Below are 18,114 nucleotides of genomic sequence, written 5' to 3' on the forward strand. Positions count from 1 at the left end.
TAAAAAAAAAAGATATCTTACTTTTTGTTTCATTAGATTTGTATTTCCCAGCAGCATTTTTTAAAGCAAATTATGGTACACATATAATACACCTGAGCAACTTCTATGTTAAAGCATGAAAATAAGGTTAATGTGAGTGTAACAGTTATTGTTACTAACTCTTGTTTTTATTAAGCAATGAATAGCTTCATTCAGGAACACATTAGTCTTTTTTTGTTAGCTTCCTGAGAAAGAGAACAATGAAGCTGCTTGTGTTAAGCTTTGTGTGGCTTTTAAAAGAGAAAATGTTCTTTCCCAAAGGGCACTACAAAAAAAAAAAAAAAACCAAGCCGAACACTGTTATTCTGTGAGAAAGACATCAAAACAAAATGAAACTCTTGGCATTTTAGTGGACCCGTTTGCATTTTACTGAGCACGACTTCCACCGTGGTCGCTGGAAGAGATGCCTGAATATGAGGCAGATCTGCCGGAGGCTGTCTTACCTCTGTTTTTGTCTCTGAACTGAGCAAAGGCACAAAAGGGCTTCTGTTACTATTTTCCTGTGCACAAGTCAGTTGTTTATTTCTTCCCAACGAGTTCTCAAAAAGAATTCGAACAAACAGGAATTGGACACTGGGCCCTCTTTTCACTATTGATTTTGTCTGTTTATAAACAGAGGTTTTTCAACGTTGGCCATGTCTCGGCTCAAACAAAAACGTATGGTTACACGGGACATAGTTTCCCATCAGCTCTGTTCATTGGGAAACAATCAAACACTATTTACATCGTTTAAAAAAAGGGAATGATCACTTTGTTTCCGTGTGGAGTTGAATTAGTTCATCATGCTACGCACATATTAAGAACAAATCCTATCCCTTTACCCAGGCGGTGCCTGCACCTGTGAGGACAGACCTCTTTCCAACACCTTGTAAATATTAACATATTCCACTCTGACTAATAAAGCTTAGTAATAACGTCACCGCTGTAAGGATGGCGTCATCAATGATTTCATTCTTGGAGCATTTAAACTGGCTAAACCGGCGCAGCCCGTTAACAATTCTCGGGAAATAAAAATAGAATGTGGGTAACAAGATAAAGCCTAACCTTTTTTCCTCTTTTCCTTTGCGCTTAGTCTAGTTTCACTTGCTCACAGGAACCGCGAGCAGAGGCCTCGCTCCCCGGCACCTCAGAACGGCGTTCCTGGTGCAAAATGGCTGCTGCCGTCACCTCAGCTCCGCGGGCCGTGCGCAGAAGCTCTGCGCACGACACCTCCGTTCAAGATGGCCGCGGCAGCGAGCCTGCGCAGAGACGCCACACCCAGCCCTGGGAGCGGGGTCAGTGAGCAGCCCGCCCCGCCTACCCCGGAAAACTCCGCCCCTTCCCCTGCGGACGAGATTAAAGCAGCCCCGCCCACAGCCTGGCGGGTAGGGGAGAGCATGTGTTCTTAGAGCACAGCTACCAAACTCAGGCTCGTTTTACTGGTGCGGGCGACATGGGGCAGGAGGATCCTTGTTGACTTTGGAAGGTTATTAACAAGCTGACCAGGATTATAAATGAGTAGTGTGTGGTATGAGAGTGGATCTTCTTGGGACTGGTGTACATAGCAACACGAGGAGCCCAATTAGCATGAGTTTTCTTTTTAATTAGGCACTGTATAATCAAAACTATAATTTAGCTCCTATTATCTAATGACAATGAGGTATTAAGAAGGTAGAATAAGTCTCTCCCTCAGGGAAGTTAGGTGCTAGATGAAAATGTGTTCTATATGATTATTATATCCTATTGGCATAAACGTAAAGAATACTGACAATGAAACTGGGAGGATCTGGTGCCTAATTTTATCAAATATTTACTGATGTCTACTACAAAAAAGCATTCATTTTCATCAAGATTTATCTTCTCTGGTTTGAGTCGATGTTTTAGGAATGAATGATAGTCTCACCTTCAGCTGTTCAAGAAGTTAAATCGTGATCTACTTTTTCCTTTGAAAAGATAATTTTTAATTGAATCATATTTTTAAATTTATTTATTTATTTATTTATTTTTGGCTGTGTTGGGTCTTAGTTTCTGTGCGAGGGCTTTCACCAGCTGTGGCGAGCGGGGGCCACTCTTCATCGCGGTGCGCGGGCCTCTCACTGTCGCGGCCTCTCCCGTTGCGGAGCACAGGCTCCAGACGCGCAGGCTCAGTAGTTGTGGCTCACGGGCCCAGCTGCTCCGCGGCATGTGGGATCCTCCCAGACCAGGGCTCGAACCCGTGTCCCCTGCATTGGCAGGCAGACTCCCAACCACTGCGCCACCAGGGAAGCCCTTGAATCATATTTTTAAATATTCATCCTGTGCAGAACTTTTTAATGCATTATCTGAAATTCAAGTATATCTATCACTAATAAATTTATGTACATTATAACAACATGTTGAAATGTAGATAAGTATTACTAACATATTTGGCATAATACAAAGATAAGGTTCAGAGTGATTAAATTTGGAGTTAGTTATTTAATCATCTTCATTATAATTCTTATTTCAAGTATATATTTTTGGTTGTGTCTAGCAAGCTATGTATAATGATCTATATTCAAGATAGAAGCTAATTTGTATTTATTGACTTTTACAGTAAAAAAAAAATGTAAGCTCCATTCTGTTAGAAGGGCAAGGTTATAAAATCCTATAGATGCAAAATTATAAATTTCACTTATTCATAATTTTAGTATCATTTTTAAGGTAATTGAGCAAGTTTTATTACTTAATACTTTATGAAAACATTGAAATACTTTTAAAGGATTAATTATAAAACAAAATTTTATTGCTATATTATGGAGAAAATCATCATGCTTTTATTAATTTTCAGTAGGAATGTTTTATTTTCCTTTATAAAAATGAAAATTTCATTCAATATAAAATTGTATAAAATGTTGTTTTTCATTTCAATCATTGAATCACTTGATTATATACCTACCGAGGTCATGGTTGAGAGAAATGGTAACTTTTTTCTGCTACATTTGTAAGGAGGTCAATGATTAAGGAGGAAATAAGAATGATGCTGCCTCCAAGAAAACATGAATGATTTTACTCATTCAACAGGTATGTGATTTTTCTGTAGTTACAAATTCTGTTGAATGTAGGGGATAGGGATTATTTGGAACATTATCCTCGACTTTAGAGATACTTACTGACTTTTGGAGGGTACATGTATGTAAATTAAGTAAATATTGCCTAGTGCTAAAATAAAGAACTGACAATTAACTTTGGAATGGATTGCTTACTGTTTTTTTTTTCTTTGTTTAATGTTCAATTTATTAAACTCATGAATCTAATACCCCAAACTGAAAATGAATTTTTTCTTGGGGCCTTTAAATATTGATTACAGATTTATTAAGCATATCATTTTAAACAGTTTAAACTAACTGTAATTATATATTTAGAACAGCTGATCCTTTTAAACACTTCGAAACCATAATTCACAAACATATAAAACAAAGGCTATAGAACTTATTGTTATAGTTTCACTTAAATTTACTCTAAAGCATCAATATCATAGGTTTAATGTCTTTCTTATTTCTCTTCTTGTTTTTCTATATTTGTTTTTAGATACCCTCAGAGTTTCAGCATTATTAATTTTACTCCTTTCCTTGGGTCATAAAATTCTTAGCAGATCCTGAAGAAAAGATTACCTTATCAGAACTGCCTAGATTGCAGAACTTTGGTTTATTGACTGACTAATTCTTGATCATACTTGTTTGTTTCTCTCAAGGTGATTCTAACCCAAACCACCTTTCTATATTAAGCTTTTCTATAAAAGCTTAACTATAAAAATTAACTATAATTTTCTATAGTTAAATTACACCTGTTAATGCCAGTGCGACTATTTCAGGCCTTATCTTATGCCTAGGGTCTTAATTTTGCAACCTAGTATTTATCTCTGATTTTTTTAAAAAAAATATCACTTGGCCATTGTTATATATAACCTATTATCTTATCATAATCAAGTATTGATTTTTGTCTCTTAGCTTTAAAAAGTTACACCTTCCTTATTAGCACTGAGATTTAATCCCCTAGGGGTTGAGAGATTAAGTCTGTGTAGTTAGTGTTCCTCTGTAGGTCATCTGGCAAACACTGTGGAACCCCCTTTCTGGTTGGTTATTGTGGGCGCCCGCCCAAGCTGAATAGTCCTTCCTGTTCTTGGCATCTACATTTTCTGGGGCTATTTGACTTATAGTGTCCAGTGTTTATTCTTAACAGGTAAAGCAGACATATGACTGTGCTTTATAAACATACAAGATTCATAGAAGAAATAACAAACCTTCTTAATTATTAAAATCAATAAAAAATAAACATGATCTATTATAGTCACTACTTTCTATTACAGTCATCTTTCAGGCAAGCTTCATAATAACTTTTCTATTTTGAGTCATTTTGAATTCATGGTCTTTCACAAAACTCATCTTGCCCTGTAAACCATGATGATGATTATGGTGGTGATGGTGGCGGTGATGATGATGGTGACGGTGCTTTTGATGCTCAAATTGTAACTTCATCCTAAGAGATGCATCTTTTTTTAAATGGGCAAGAGTAAACTATAGTGTTTAAGGATGCACATTTGGGTGATAAAACCAAAAAAACAAAAAACAAGAAAGTCATTATTATAAAAGTGAGGCTATGAAGAAGGGGAAGGGGGTGTGACCAGAATGAAGCTCATGGAAGGAGCTTATGGAACAGGAGGCAAAGTTCTATTTTTTGACCTGGGCAAATATTTGATTCGTGTGTGTGTTAGATCTGCTCTATTTGTAGAATAGTAATTTTATTTTAAAAACTGTCACCGTATGGTCACTGGGGGGCCCTTCATGTTGACTCCTTTATCCTTTATACACTGCCCCTAAAAAATATGGAACGCTTCATGAATTTGCGTGTCATCCTTGCGCAGGGGCCATGCTAATCTTCTCTGTATCGTTCCAATTTTAGTATATGTGCTGCCGAAGCAAGCACTGGCTTACTTTCTTTTGAGGGGATTAGGGAGGAGTTTCATGAAAACTTCATGGAAGAGTTTCTATTATTGGAAATGGATGGTAAGGCTACTTGAAATGAAGGGATTGTTAAGAATAAAGGAATGGAAGTTTAGCAGGTTATTTTGTTTGCATGATTTCTGCCCCTTCCTGAGCTCCTTGAACACATAAATGAATATATATATATTCATGAATCCCCAGAGCTAAAATGCTCACTGTATGTTTGCTGAATGAACAAATGGACTACGTGTCCTTCAGTAAGAGCCCTAAGAGCCCTTTGCATGCAGGAGATATGTGACAAGAGGTACTGGTTGAAGACAACTCATGAAGGACTCTGAATTTCAAGTTAAGAAGTTTGAACTTCATTCAGAAGAAGTTTATGAAGTGAAGAAGTGGCATAATTAGAGATTTCTTGAGAAGGTAAATCTAGCAGCTATGGGCTGTAAGTAAAACAGAGACTTGTTACAACATCCCCACAATAAAGATGTTTATCATGTGCATGGGCAAAATTTTAAGATAAATTTATATTAATTATACTTAGAAACCTGAATTATCTCCACTCAAAACCCAAAATCAGAGGGAGACAACTCAGAAGTTCAAATAGGATTAAGCTAGAACTGTTTTATTCCCATTTTGATACTCCATTCCATGATTTATTTCTGAAAAACTAAACTCATCCAGTCTTTTCCTTACCTCAGTAATGTTATGGCCCTTCTCTTTTTTGTCCCCATCTAGCTTTTGCTCCTTTTCTGAATTGCTCTAACATACACCAAGGCTTATTATTGTATATCTCTGAACTCTCCTGCTATGACTATATAAATGGAGAATGCAATCTGATTTTGAGACAGTCTTAAGCGTTCCTATTTATATTTCAGCTCCTCATGCACAAACTTGATTACGAATTATGTGTTCATAGCCATAGTTAGTGAATCCTCAAAACATACTGCAAGCACATCGTATTTCACTCACAGGAACAACAGAATACTGGCTGTCGTTGGTGTTTTATGAAGATATATTATTGAACCACAAAAAAAAAATCACAAGATGAATGGTAACAGCACTTGCACTTCATCCCTGAAGGCATTGTGGCACTGTCAGTTAAACACTGGTGAGCACAACTTAGTTCTGATTTCTAACAGCATTATTGTCACTACTGACAACTCTACCTATTATAGGATAAGTGGGTTCTTCCCAGGAAGCCCACAGGGCTAAATTGCATTGCACATTCTGTTCTTATGTACAGCATCTGTGCTTCATTCATTTTTTTTCCTTGTCAATTGAACTCAGCATTAGAAAGAGTATTTGCTTATAAACCAAATGCATATATAAAAGTATATCAATGCAAAAAAAAACCCAACATAGTCATTAATATTGCAAATCTCTTCTCAAAACACTAGAAGAGCTTATGAACTCCCAAACACACTTATATTTTAGTGAAATGTTATGTCGTTACCGTAGAAAACAGTGCTTCAATCTAATGAATATACAGAGAAAAATTGTATCTATATTAAGACCATTTTTCTCTAATGTGAGTTCCAATATTGGCACCAAATTTGTGTTTTCATTTGTTTGTTTTTGCAAGCTACGGTCTCTGGAACATAGCTGAGACAATGGTTGCTTCTCTTAAATCAATTTACTCTATGCCAGGGATAAAGAAGAGTTATTTAATTCAACTTACAAACATTTTATTGGTCTTAATTGGGCTTAGAAATGTGTACTTGGGTGACAGTTCTGTTTAAAAGATGTTGCTCCTCAATACATATGACTGGTAGCTTCAAAATCAAAGCATTCTACCATGGTTGTTCATTTTCAAACAATAAGAATGACACAATGACATCAGTTAAAATAACACAAACAAAAAACAGAGCCACCAAACCTAAACTACAAATGTTAGGCAGGATGGTGACAGTCAGGTGGGATCCACTCCTGCCTTGCAAAGAACCTGCAAATCCTTGATGGAGGGAATCCAGGGTGAAGCTACCGTACCAGTGAATATATTAGTAATCAAAGACATGATCTGATTTTAAAAGATAGTCATGCGGTTCATAGATGATACTGAGCTAAATACGTAGGTATGTCAGGGCTTCTGCAGGCTGGAAGTGGGCCAGAAAGCAGAACATAGGCTTCCAAAGACAGGCCCAGTGGCATGTGAAACCCCAGAGTATAACCTTCCCTAGTTCAAGGTAAGCCAGGGTCCAAGCAATGTGTAAGGAAGAAGACCAGATGAAAAGGGAAGTGTCCTGGAGGCCTCTCTCTAAGGCCTACAAATCACATGGCCTTTTATGTACTATGCTTCCAAGCAAATGGAAGCATATTAAAAGATAAGTCACTCAGATGGTGAATGGATTTGGATGACACCACTTGAAGAAACTGGGAGCATGTGGCAATAGAAAAGTCAGAAGATGGAAATACAGTAGTTGTCTTCAAATATCTATTCTTTCTACCCCTTGAAGACAAATGTGAATTGAACTTAATCCCTGCCCTCCAGTGCTCACTTGTGAGGAATAAACATATGTAAATACATAACCTGAATTAGAATTCAGTACTAGAGTTAGATGAGATACCAGTGTCCAAGGTAGTTGGGGAAGATTGACAGAAGAGGTAACATTTCGGGGGGGGGGGGCGTGTCAGAGAGGATAAGTGGCAGTTTGTTAGATGGAGAAGAGTTATGAAACTCTAGGATGAGGGAAGAGTAAAGTCAAATAATAGAGCTGTGAAGAAGCAGGTGTGCATTTGGGAATAGTGTGTGCACTCTGGCTAACAATCAGGGTGCCTGGGCCAGAGGGAGACTTGGGAGATAGGTGATGCTGGACTTACGCGTGGACCAGAATGTGAATGACTGAGTGCCATGTAAAGACATCTGGGCCTTGCACCATAGAATCTGAAAAAGTTTTAGAAGTTGCTTGAATTTGTTTAATGAAATCAATAATCTCAATGAAGCTGGAGTTAAATGGAGAGAAAAAAAAAATCCACTCTTACTCCTGCTGTTTCTCAAGTGAATGATATTTTAAAGGAACATTAACTTACTTAGTAGCTAAGACAAGGATCTATTCAATTTAACAAGGTGTTATCATGATCTAGGCAAGTTGTTCTTTCATGAAACGACTTAAAATTCTATTTTAAAAACTGAAGTTCTACGTTTGATAATGTTACTCAAAATGTAATGAGCTGGCAGAGATACAAGGTCTTCTACAAGTCCAAAGGAGCTGATTTCTGAAAAACCAAGCTATAAAAAGCAGTTCTATTTCAGTCTTTGCTGGGGGCCTCCTAAGAGGAAGAGAAGAGCCGTGCAGTGAAAAGAACCTGCAAATCCTTGATGGAGGGAATCCAGAATGAAGCTGCCATCCCATCAAACACCTTAGTGATCAAAGAAATTATCTGATTTTAAAATATAGTCACCCAATTCATAGATCATACTGAACAAAATGAGTAAAAACACCCTCCTGTGGTGTCTGCCCTTCTCATCTACGGGACATGAGGAGCCAGAAAAGAATTTCTGTTAAAGAAGAAGGCTTCTAACAGACCTGTAAATACAAGCTTGCATTTACATGATTTTGAGTACCAGTATAATTGAGCTTTCTAGGCTACATAAGGAATCATTATTTTTCTCAGACTCTGGAAAGACTAGTCCTGTTGTTATGAAAAACCCTTGAAATAAGGGTCAGTTAAAGAGTTTACTCTGAAAAACAATGATAAATATCCATGATGATGGAAATGCTAAGTTAAGACAAGGAGATGCCTAAACCCAAAATGTTTTATTAATTGGAAATGAGTGTCTTTGGGGGAAAAAAAATGCATAGAGAAGCTTGTGTTTGTCACTGTGCCTGTCTAGTACTACCCCCTTCCAAAACAGACTTCACCCCGAGTTCGTGCTGAGGGGCGGCCATAGACGGCCATGTTTATACCTCATGAGCTTGCATCGCGGCAGACAGACCCAAAGGGCGCCACTTCTACATCTGGCAAACAGGGCCACCACGATGTAGAGCCTGAAGAAGGCACCGGTCACATTTTTTTCTACTTAAATGATCTCCCTGGAGTTAGGCATTCCTCAGCCCAGGCTGCCCATTGACATTACCCTACTGGAAATGGCTTACCAAAAATGATTTTGCACATAAAGCTATCCCCCGTCAAAGATTCCTGGAATCTGACCAGATTCAAAGAGACCACTTACCCGAGGCATTCCAGCTGAAAGAAGCAGACCTAAAACCTGTAATACATACATTTGAGCCTTTTACTGGAGTAGCCTGTGAATCACAAGTGCTGCAATCACCCAGGTCATTTGTGAGAAATGCAAACTCTCAGCCTGTACCCTGAGAGGTTCTAATTCCCGAGGTCTACGGTGAGGCCTGTGGGTCATGATGAACAGCCAGGGCTGAGATCCATTGCTGGAGCAGTGCCATCCCATAGAAACATAAAGCAAGCCACAAAGACAAGGCACATTTGCAAGTTTAGATTTTCTGGTAGCCACACTTAATAAAAGGATAAACTGGTGGCTTAATTTTAACAATATATTTAATTTAACACAATATATCCAAAACACTCTTTTAACATGCAATGAATATGAAAAAGTTACTAGTGAGATATACTGCACTCTTTATTTTTCATAGGAAGTCTTTGAGTTTTTCAAGCACTCCATAGACACATGTGGCCAGCACCAACATAATGCACAGCACAGACAGAGAAGGAAGTTGGGATTTTCTGCTTTCATTAAAGCTATTGTGAGTCCTAAACCAGCCCCAGGCTTGAGTTACCAGGCTACATTGGTCTTTGTTATTCTTCCCTCTTAACCCCATGGCCTGAAACTCCATATCTCTCATCCCTACCACTTTTACCTACTAAATTCCTATCTGTCCTTAAATTTCAGCTCAAATAGAACTTCCTCTTGCTTGGTTGCCCTAGCCCCTCTCATCCCCCAACGCTGACACCACAAAAAGCCAAATAAACATAGCAAACAAGAATGTAAACAAAACCCTGGGCACCGAGTTTCATGTTTCCTTGTTATATACTCTCAGAACACTGTGTATCTTTCATAACACTGTCACGGTTGGCTATACATTTATTCCTGTGGTTGATCATTATTGACTGGCTCCTTCTCCCTGAGGGATGGTACTGGATCTGTATCTTGCAGAGGATGTATATTCAAAATAATTATGTTGAATAGGCAAATGAATTCCTAGTTCTTGAATTGAGCCTTGGAAGATTCATACACACACACACACACACACACACACACACACACACACACACACACGGTATTTCTTTTCCTAACCTTAAGGGCCAGAAGGAAATTTAATGTGAGGCTAACTAAGCTCACTTACGGGACCACCATGAGACTGGACATTGCTAGGAGTTTTCTTCTAGGGAGGGAAGCCAGGTAACATTCATTTCTGGTAAATCACCTCTTGAGATCTCAGAAAATAAGGGACCTGAGCCTTGAAGGGTCTAATAATTTGTTGTGAGTTTTTTCTCATTCTAAATAAAGATTCTACCTTATACTTAATTTTGTATTTGTAATTCGGTATTCCTTTTTTGTAAAGAGTTCCCCCAACTCCAAATTGTATGACGTCTCATGTTCCACAAAGCCTGGGTCTACCCCTGCAGAGAACATAAAAGCTTTAATCCTTGGATCATTTTGTATATTAGGAAAAAATTCAATCCTTTTCCAAAAATTTGGATTCTAATGCTTTGAATTGTAATGACTTTTCTTATCAAAGTGAAGGGTCAGCACCAAGGAGCCTACATACAGGTTAATGGTGCCAGATTTCAGGGGAGAGTGAAGGGGTGTGTGCATGGGGAGGGGTGCATCCCACTGCTTCTTACACAGTCCTAAATACCATTCTGTGAAGACCGGAAAGACCACAGGGCTGACACCAGATTTTCCTTGGGCAAATTGTACTCTCCTTCATTAGGTTAACTTCACTAGTTAGAACTGAAGATTGGGGGGCTAGGGAAATGAAGATTTGTATAATCTAAAACATATTCAGCAAATACAAAATTTAGGGGAGTACTATCAAAAATTAAGTGCAGCTTGCATGGTATTCACTCATTCACACAATAAGTGAATTCCTATGAAATACAAACAGTATGGTAAGTGCTGGGGGTATAATAGGAGGCGAATGGATCCCGTCCCTGCCCTCAGCAAGTCTAGAGTCAGAGAAAGCATCACTATTACAGGAGTTCAGAACAACAACAGAATGATAACCCTGGTTGGTGTGGTTAGGTAAGGCTTTATATAGAGGGTAAATCTTGAAATATATTTGCAAGGAGAGGAAAAATGTGTACAGTAAACATGAAAGTAAACAAGATCCTAGGGGAGGACATCACCATCAGAATTAAATTAATAAAATAATCTTACCATTTTCTCTATCATTCATTGTGTGTCATCCAATGACACCAAATCATAGGACATCATTAATAATGTTTCTATTACCTTTATTTTTTTTTAATCTTTTTAAAGATTTGATTGATTGATTGATTGATTGCTATGTTGGGTCTTCATTTCTGTGCTAGGGCTTTCTCTAGTTGTGGCAAGCGGGGGCCACTCTTCATCGCGGTGCGTGGGCCTCTCACTATCGTGGCCTCTCTTGTTGCGGAGCACAGGCTCCAGATGCGCAGGCTCAGTAGTTGTGGCTCACGGGCCTAGTTGCTCCGGCATGTGGGATCTTCCCAGACCAGGGCTCGAACCCGTGTCCCCTGCATTGGCAGGCAGATTCTCAACCACTGCGCCACCAGGGAAGCCCCTATTACCTTTATTGTTATCTTTTGAATGTCCATGCTTTTTTTTTTAACTTTATTTGTTGCGATTTTTGAAATATTACAGGAATATGTAATGTTCCTAGACTTAATAAATATAATTTTTATAGCAGGAATAGGCTTAGCAATGTATAAAGCATGCTGCCTGGACTACCATAAGGCACACATTTATTCGAAATAAACTTCATCTCTTCTCCTCTTGGCCTGATTAACAGGAACCTGGGATTGAGATGAGCAGGAAAGTCAGGAGGCCATGGAAAAATCTGCTGTTGAAAGTGAAGCTTAAGTAGAGATGAGTTTGATGTGTAGCCTTCCATGCCCCTGTTAATCCTCACTGTTAAGTCGCTTTAATTTCGAATCATCTCTTCTTTTTAACCATTTAACCATCATGCTATCCTAGACTGCTAAATAGCTTTTGCTGGAGAAAATGAAATAGTTATTCTCTAACCTTTAGAGATGTAACACAGGAATACACAACAAACAAAAAAAACAGATAAGTTAGAAACTTAAATAAAGAACTAAAGTTAGAAACTGAATCTTGCTGGTGATAAATGACTTAATAAAAGAGAGTAAAAAAACAACTGTTATTAACTACTCCCAGACTCCCAGTTCTGCCATAAAAATAATAATTAAATCCAACAATAGGTTCAAAATCCCATTTTATTCACTGTAATAATAGATAGGGTTTTAAAATCATTTTTATGAAAGCACAAATTTCTCAGTGAATAGAACGCTGCAGAATTGCTCTTAGGCTGCAGAAGTATCCTAGCAGGACTCTGTTCTTTGTAGTACTGGTCTCAGAGCACTCAGATACTTGGAGCTCCTGCAGCACAGAGATGGTTACCTATCAAAGCCCCCAGTGCTGCTTCACCTGCCCGGGTCCCTCAGGATGATACATCATGCAGGAAAATGACTAAATCAGGCCTCTACAACTTTTTTGTACAATTGAAAATTTTAAAAAGGTGGCCTACTGGCCTCATAACTTGGTCAATTTAAAACACATTTGTGAACACTAGAAAGTAGTGACCCTTATTCTGGGTGTTCACAGCCCTGCTTGGCAGGGGCTCAATTTCAACTCTCGCTTACCCCTTACCGGAGAGTTCTTGTGCACTGAACTACCTGTGCAACTGTAAGGGTGAACTCAGTCTCAATTGCCTAAGAGATGGTGCCCTTTCTATAAGCCAAGACATGTCTCCTCAGAAGTTTATTGCACTTTGCAGAATTCTCGATAAATGATAACCTTCTTTCTATCTAGAATTTGAAACCTCTGTCTAGAAAATGCAGAGTTTCTTTATTTTTCTGGATCTCAAGATGTCTCAGAACTGCTTAGGAGCAATGGCATAATCAAGCAGGGGGACGCTGTTGAATCTATAGCTCTCTTGAGGTTCTGATGCTCTAACATGTCCTGCTTCAGGCTGCCATGCGATTGTGATTGGCATTTTTGCGATTCCTGCTGTAAAGGTTCTTGCAGCTGTAAGGGTTCTGTGCAACTGCTCCAGGCTGGCCACTTTGGAAGTTCCCCAGGTATAAGTCTGGTGGTCTGACCTGTGCTGGTGGGAACCAGTGAGTGATGGCTGCTCTTCCCGTGGCTCATCCACTCCTGTTTGGCATTCCTTGTCCACAATCCCTCAACTTCTTAAAATGATTTCCCTCCCCACTTTAAACTGTGGGATCTTTTTTCCCCCTCCCCACCTCATCCTACCATTCTACCCAACTTTGTCATGGAGGAGAACGGACAAAAAAAAAAAAAACAAACACCTCATTTACGCTAAGTATTTGTATTTCAAAAGTTGCTTAAAAATACTTCCTACAATAAATATCTAGTTGTAAAATTCCATGCTTCTTTGGGCAAACAGTTTTGGATGAGAGTGCTTTTCCTAAGAGCCTCATATAACAATATGAAAGCAAGAGAAGATTCAGGCTCTGCCCGAGGTCTCTCTTATTTTGTGTAATCATCTTACATGTCTCTACTTCCTCTGCTTCTATTTTCCTTAACTTTAGCCTTTTAAAAATAGAGTAGGTTCACCCCACATCTGTCTGTCCCTGTCATATAAATGTCAACCAAATAAAACAAATTCATTGCTTATATCTATAAAGCTTCCCAGGTTGGAATCCAGAGGCCTTCACTGACCTCTGGGATCAGGTTTGCTAGATGCTATATCTCCAAAGACTCAAACAAATACACACACTCTCTCTCCCTTGTATGTCTTACTTGCAAACTGTTTTTTCATTTTATTCAAAGTGATTCCCCAAAGAATGAAACAGATTTAAGATTTTTTTTAGGGGGATAGAGAAATGAGAGAGAAGGTCATTTAAATATCAAAGTATCCATATGTATGACTCAAGCTAAATTGAAGGAACTGTGTGTATTGGTTTCTATACTGTAACAGCATGAGGCCCCTTAGCCTAATTCACTCCTTCTGGGTACAGCACCTTCAGAGTGAAGGAAATAAAAAGATATTGGAAAAAACATACCATAATGTCACTCTAACACTATTTAATACTATGTATAAGTCAAAATATTTCAGGCAAATCTTTGATCTGGTCCAAAGAAAGGTAGTAGATAAATTATAGTGGAATCCTGACATGTTCCTGTAGTTAAGTTTGTTTTTTCATTAAGGAGGAACACTGCTTACTTATACCAGTGGTTAAAAATAGATAATTTTTGATTTAAACTATTACTTGTTAGAAGACTTCACAGACTCCCAGATAATCGCTATAGTCAGAAGCTACTTTTTATATTTATATTTTTTTATATTTATATTTTTTATATTTATATTTTAACTAACTCATTGCAATATTTGGTTCATTTCCTAGTGTTTGTTCCTCTGAGGACACCGTCTGTAGAAAGTTACTGCCTATATTAGTTTGCTGGGGCTGCCATAACAAAATACACAAGCTTAAACAATAAAAATTAATTTTCTCACAGTTGTGGAGGCTAGAAGTCCAAGACCAACTTTTTTTCTGAGGCCTCTCTCCTTGATTTGCAGATGGCTGCCCCTGGGGCTGTGACCTCACACCATCTTCCCTGTGTGTGTCTATGTCCTAATCTCTTCTTATAAGGACACCAGTCATACTGGATTAGGGCCACCCTGAAATCCCCATTTTAATTTAATTTAATTACCTGTATAAAGACTCTATAGCTCCAAATACTGTCCCATTCTGAGGTACTAGGGGTTAGGATTTCAATATACAAATTTGGGGGGACACAATTCAGCCAAAACACTGTCTTATACTTAGTTCCTTTCTAATGCTTAAGGTTCTATTTTCAGTCATTCCCCAATCTTCTCTCCAAATGAAATCAGTGCAGTGTTTTAAACGTTTCAAACTGAGTCATAAGATTCTTAACATACTCCACATTCACTATCACTACCCTCCTCTGAATTTAGCTTAAGTCTTACACATTCTTTTTGGGTCGTGGTCCTTAAGAACAGTCTGCATTTTACAATAAAATACTATTATCTTTTCTTTGTAACTTTTGCTTGGCTCCTAACACAGTGCCTTGCTCATATTAAGCACTCAAAAATCTTTAAATAGGATTAGTAGAAGAAATTTTATTATTATACATGGCTTTAATAATAAGTGTTATAATCCTGACTTATGTCCAGCTTCTGGTTAATTATGACTCTCAAATCATATCCTGCTTTTCCAGCAACTAACTAATCATTTTTATTTGAACAGATGCTTACCCATCTGTGGTTCATCAAAACCTTTCAAAATCATTGTCCATTGTTACAAAATTCTAGGTAACTGAGATTTTCAAACTTGAAGATTTAAAGCAATTGGTTCTCATTATACCCTACATTTTTAATATTAGCCTCAGCTAACCATTTTTGCATCACTGAATATTTATGAATTACTTTTCCATTTTTTTCCCTAATGAATATAATTTTAAAACACCACTTGAACATCATTAGTGCTGAAAGGTCACTTCTCTGACCTACAGATCAAAAAATGCTATAGGAGAAGTTGTTCTGGGTGACAGTAAGACTTCTGTTTCTATCCCCTTACCACTTGACAAGAGCCAATATGGAGAAATTTCTTCCCTAGAGCTTCAAAATATTGGGACCAGCCCTAGCTGCACAACATGAGTGCGGAGACTTTTAGAAATGCAAAAACCCAGGAATTGTCTTAGACCTTTTGAATCAGAATGCCTGGGGGTAGAGAGAGTATGTTTGAAGCTGAAATGGCAGTTTTGATGCACAGTCAGAGCTGAGAACTTTTGCTCAAGAAAGAAATAAGGAACTGGTCCTTACATGTACATTGCACATTGGAATCACCTGGGGAGCCTTAAAGCAAGCTGCTGCCTGGGTTTCACCCCACTGCCTGGGCATCAGGATATTTAAAACTTCCCAAGTGCTTCTAATGTGAAACCAAAAGGACACACTAATGAGAAATTAGAAGGGCATTACTAGTTATATATTTTTAAAATATATTTGAAAGTTAAAATTATAACACTAGGACTGATTCTGAATAGCATGTTTATTACAAACGGTTCAGTATGACTTGCCAGAGACTGTAAAACATGGGCACAGCAGTGGTTCTCGGCTCTTAAAGTGTAGCTGCTTTAGATCAGAATCCCCTGGAAGGCTTATTATAACACAGATTGCTGGACCCAACTCCAGTTTCTTTTTTTTTAAATTTTTATTGAAATACAGTTGATTCACAATGTTGTGTTAGTTTCAGGTGTACATCAAAATGACTCAGATATATATTTTTTTTCTTTTTTAAAATCTTTTCCATTATAGGTTATTACAAGATACTGAGTATAGTTCCCTGTGCTATACAGTAGGTCCTTGTTGTTTACCTATTTTATATATAGTAGTGGGTGTCTGTTAATCCCAAACTCCTAATTTATCCCTCCCCCCGCTTTCCCCTTTGGTAACCATAAATTTGTGTTCTATGTCTGTGAGTCTACTTCTGTTTTGTAAATAAGTTCATTTGTATTGTTTTTTTTTTAGATACCATATATAAGCGATACATATTTGTCACCATTTGCAGCAACATGGATGGACCTACAGGTTATCATACTGAGTGAAGTAAGCCAACTCCAGTTTCTGATTCACTCATTCGGGGGTGGTGCCCAAGAAGTTACATTTTTTACAAGTTGCAGGGTAGCATGGATGCTGCTGGTCCAGGGACCACACTCTGAGTTTCTACTTCCATAGGGAGGTGGATGTCCTTTCATGCGGATGAGACTATTCATTCCACCTCCCACATCTTGCAATGAAGAGACCATCGCCCCAAAGTATATGCACCTGTTTTCAAAGAACATTCTGCAAGATGCACACTACAAGATATTCTCACGGAATGCCATGTTCCCTCCAAAATCTGAGAAAAAATAGGATTTGGCAGAATCATATGTTATCCTTCACTATTTTCACATATTCTAAAATATAATAATAATAATGGTAAATTAAAGTGTGGATACTGCACCTTTAATCTCAATTTGTCATTTTATGCTCACTAGCGTATTTTCAGAATTTTTCTCCCCAGTTTAAATGAATGGTTGGAATTCAATTCAAACTGTTGAAGATAATACATAAGCTAAAATAATTCTTTTTTAAAAAATTTTCACCATATAGTAAAAGTGTTTGTGATGCTGTGACACTAAAATTTTTTGCCATATATTAAAAGTGTTTTTGATGCAGTGGTATAGACTTCTATATGGCATCATACCTTGGGCTTTTCCATGAAATGTAACTTGGAGACAGAAGTAGAAAAATATTTAGGTTGTTTTTACTCATTAAATTCCTACATTAACTGTCCTAGGGGATATCTCTTAAATCCCCGAACACAAGTAATTGGGCATATTTTCTTAGATCTACCTTAAAGAAATTTCATGTTAAATTGCAAACTAAAAAACTATGACCTCTCCACCTTTCTTTAGATGTGGCTCATTACCTCCCTCTTCTCCAAGGTTGACTTTCCTCCTGTTCTGGATCTTTTCCATGGTTTCCTTGGAAAGACATGTTCTGTTCAGCAATCCATGTTACTTTCCAAAGCCTCTTTACTTGCTGATTGATTCCAACATGTTTGACTCAATAATAAATCTAATCTCTTCCTTTTTGGGGGGAGGAAGGCAGAGAGGATGGGAGAACAACTGAAATAGGTATAAATACTAAATGTTCTCAAAATTGAGTTCATGTTTAAGGACCCTGTATAACCTAGAATTTTATGTCATCTGGCTTCTTTCAAAAGCCTAATTGTGAGAAGTCATATTTAGGTTAGATAATATAAAAACACAGCATTCCCCACATCTCTCAGTATTCTATATTTGACATTTGCATTGACTTATCCTAAACCACAGAATGCCTACACCTTAGAACAAAGAAGCTTCAGTTACTGGGATTCACTTTTAAGACTACGTTCTTCGCTTTTA

At 37.9% G+C, this 18,114-nt stretch overlaps 1 protein-coding gene and 1 non-coding gene across 3 annotated transcripts in view; both read right to left on the minus strand.

Annotated features, from left to right (window-relative positions):
- CNTNAP2 (contactin associated protein 2) overlaps nucleotides 1-18,114 on the minus strand; it is a 2,085,708-nt gene that overhangs the window by 1,009,641 nt on the left and 1,057,953 nt on the right. The gene's annotated exons all lie outside the window — the stretch shown is intronic.
- LOC132372273 (U6 spliceosomal RNA) lies at nucleotides 4,856-4,962 on the minus strand. The gene has a single exon (XR_009505143.1). It is a non-coding gene; the product is annotated as a U6 spliceosomal RNA (small nuclear RNA).

This window comes from Balaenoptera ricei, chromosome 9 (assembly GCF_028023285.1).
Source record: "Balaenoptera ricei isolate mBalRic1 chromosome 9, mBalRic1.hap2, whole genome shotgun sequence".
Classification (NCBI taxonomy): Eukaryota; Metazoa; Chordata; class Mammalia; order Artiodactyla; family Balaenopteridae; genus Balaenoptera; species Balaenoptera ricei.